Here is a 3,469-nt window from a genome sequence, read left to right on the forward strand (position 1 = left end):
TTATTCTTTTAGGTTATGAGGATGTTGGGTTAACTTTTTTAAGTGTAATGCAATCTTTGTTTTGTGGACCATATTATATTCAACTTGGGTTTTCGCCAAGAGATATTACAAAGTGGGTAGCTCCATTATGTGATCTTTGGTTTTTTTGTTTCTCTCACAGTATATATATATCTAAAAGTAGTACTTTGGTTGCTTTGGAAGGAAGCAACAACAAAGTACAACCGATAATGTATGTCTCACAAGCATGTCCTATATCCAATGGGACCCCAGGTTTGACCACATAAAAATATTTCCCATGCATTGATTACTTGCATTTTTGCTTCAATCTTCTTTTAATTTGGATAATTATACTTACTAATGTCTCTTTTTCTTTTCCAATTTGTTGTTTTATCAGATTGGCAGATTGGTTTTGGTATATTGATAAAGAAAACTTGGGTGGATGTTGTTGAATCGGCAGATTATGGAAATTTGGCCAAAATCTTATTTTTTGAAGAACTAATATTATTTAGTTGATGGCTTTGAAGATTTTGTAATTCAGTATATTGGAAGAGACTAATTGTATGGATGCTCAAATAATGATTTTGGATGATCTTAATTAATAAAATATATTTTGCTATAATTTATTGTGAATGAATACATCGATCGGGTGTTTTTAGTTTAATCATAAATTGTATTGGAGGCAGGTTTATATAAATTGAAATGATTCAAAATAATGCGTAATACCTATTATATATATGAGTAAACCCATTTGCAATGCCGAAAGCTCGTTGTAAAAGAATTAGGGTCTTTGCAAATGTGTTTAAACAATTACCAACACATACATTTGGTGCGGCTAAAACCACTAAAGAGGGGTAGCTAAAAAACACACTTTTTTGGCAACGCCTTTAGAGCGACTAATGGTTTAAACCTTTGCGACAAAGACCTAGGGGCAGCTAAAAAACACACTTTTGGCAACGCCTTTGGCGCAGACTAATGGTTTAAACCTTTTGTGACAAAGACACGTAGCTAATGCTTTGCTTCTTTTGTGGACGCCAGAGGGTGCAACTAAAAGTAACCATTTTGCAACGCTTAGCAGGTGCGACTAAAAAGAACATTTTGCAACGCCAATCGCCCAAATAGTTTAAATATTTTAAAAATCATTTTAGTTTGGCAAAATACTTTAGCAACGCTAATAAAGTAATAGCAATGGGACAAGGCGTTGCAATAACCTTCAAGCTTTTGCGACGCCAATTGTTGCGTCTTCATTTAGCTTTTGTGACCCAATTTTTTCAAAATACTTTGTGCGCCCACATTGGCATTGCCATTGATCATTGGCAGCGCTTTTTCGTACTTGTAGCGACACCAGATGGCGTTGCAATTGAGCCTTTCTGTTGTAGTGAACCATGCCATAGTATTCTTTGATATACAAGTGAGAACCTTATAGGTCTTCTTTTATTTTGCCAATTTTTTTGTGATTATACCAGCGAAACAGACATATCTTTTACGTTTTTTTATTGCTCGAGTATGCTGACCATATTGATGATTTCTTGTAGTTTGAAGAGTATAGCAAAATGGTTTATCTTGATCGACGCTGATATTCAAGTATTTGAGAACATAGATCATCTCTTTGACACACCAAACAGGTACTTCTATGCTATGATAGACTGTTTTATGGAGAAAACTTGAGTCATTTGCCTCGATTACTTTCGGTTAGATGCGCCATCAATGCCCCCGATAAGGTGACATGGCCTTTCTTTGAGATAAGGTCTCCTCCATTGTACTTCAATGTTGGGATGTTTGTCTATGAACCTAGCAGACTAACTTTCGAAATCTTATTGAAAATCTTAGAATTGAATCATTGCTCCAACACCCTTTATAGAGCAAGTGAGTTCATCACTTTTCTCAGTAGATTGTTATGATTGTTATGGTTACATCCAGTTGAGGAAACATCATTTCTCTAGTTTATTATTGGTCATTTGGTCCTCACTACATAAAAGCGGTACTGTAACTATCTTTAAATTTACTAGTTTTAAATTCTCTAATTCTTTGAGATTTAATAAAATTGAATTTAGGAGATATTACACATTTACACCTGAAATATACTAATTTTAAGTATTGTTATTTACATCATTATGTAGTTTGAATAAAAATAGTAAAAACAATGATGATTCATGTATGATAAGTATCATTAACCACCAACATCACCCTATACACGGACAAGAGTTGTGGATATAAAAGTTGATAATATTCTTTATTTACTAACTTGTATGTTGTGGAAATGTCAAGATTTCTTGAACAAGTACTTCAAGCATGTCTACAAGCCCATCCTTTTGGTGTACAATTTGGTCCTAACCATGTTATGGTGGCACCTTGAAAACGTTGAGCTTGAGAAGGTCAAGCTACAGTGGTTCACTACTGTGCCGTTATAAGCCTCTTTCACCTTAAATAGTACGTCTATTGGTATCTTGCTTGGAGACTTGAGAGTACTCATTAAAACAATTTTATTTATTTGATCCTTCTTTTAATCTTAGAGTTTTGTTTAATTTGACAACCAATAGGGATCCCAGCCATGGAGGTACACTGGCGAAGAATATTGCTTTGTCTTTGCAAAATAAAGTTAAAGCTTTTAACTTTTTTCAGTTATTCTTTTGATGTTCTTTAGCTTCTATTTTATGGAATTAAAATTGAACTTTTGTTTGCTGTAATGCAATTTATTTTTGTATTTTTTTTTTCTGAAACTAAAATTGAACTATAGTGCTTGGTGTTGGTATTATATTTATATGGTTATTATGACATGTAGTTGATATTTGATTACTGTAGAAATGATTTGAGGCAAGCAAATGAGTGAGGGTTTTTTATTATTGAAACTGAATTGGATTTACAAACTATGATTTCAGGATTTCAGAACATAATATTTTGTATATGTATGCATGTTTTTGCCTGTTTTGAACACGTATAGATATGACCATCTAAGCTGATGAAGTTCAAATTTGTTATGGTTCTAACTTCTAAAATTTAGCATACCTAAGATCTGCTCATCCATGTCTTTTTATCCCAGTTCAGAATAGAACTCAGTGATCCACATGTACATCTGCTAGTACCAAATACTATACTAAAATTATATTAAGTTAATTAGCTACCGAAGGCGAGGAAGCTAGAAGTGGAATGCAATGTAAGTTGTTCTGCCCCTTCATGCTCGTGGAGGAGTTTTTAAATGTTCGCCCCCTCTTAGACATGAGCCTAAGGATGCCTTAAAGCCGCATTCTAGCTAGGGACAAAGTTGTTTGGGTGCCAACACATTAAGTGATAGTTTCATTTTTTGGATCTCTTATTCTTTGGCATTGCATGCTTTCAGGTTGTACAATCTATTTACACTTATCTTGGTGGACCGGTATTTTAGGTGGATCTTGATCCTTTGCATTGGTTCACCTTACGTGTTCCTGGACTCTCTCAGAGTGCAATTTGTTGCCGATGGAGACATATTGATGTG

At 34.2% G+C, this 3,469-nt stretch overlaps 1 pseudogene; it reads left to right on the forward strand.

The window, feature by feature from the left end:
- The first annotated feature begins 1,383 nt into the window (after positions 1 to 1,383).
- Positions 1,384 to 2,594, forward strand: LOC147511718 (galactinol synthase 4 pseudogene; annotated as a pseudogene).
- The last annotated feature ends 875 nt before the right edge of the window (positions 2,595 to 3,469 follow it).

Source organism: Coptis chinensis, chromosome 3, assembly GCF_015680905.1.
Source record: "Coptis chinensis isolate HL-2020 chromosome 3, ASM1568090v1, whole genome shotgun sequence".
In the NCBI taxonomy this organism is placed as follows: domain Eukaryota; kingdom Viridiplantae; phylum Streptophyta; class Magnoliopsida; order Ranunculales; family Ranunculaceae; genus Coptis; species Coptis chinensis.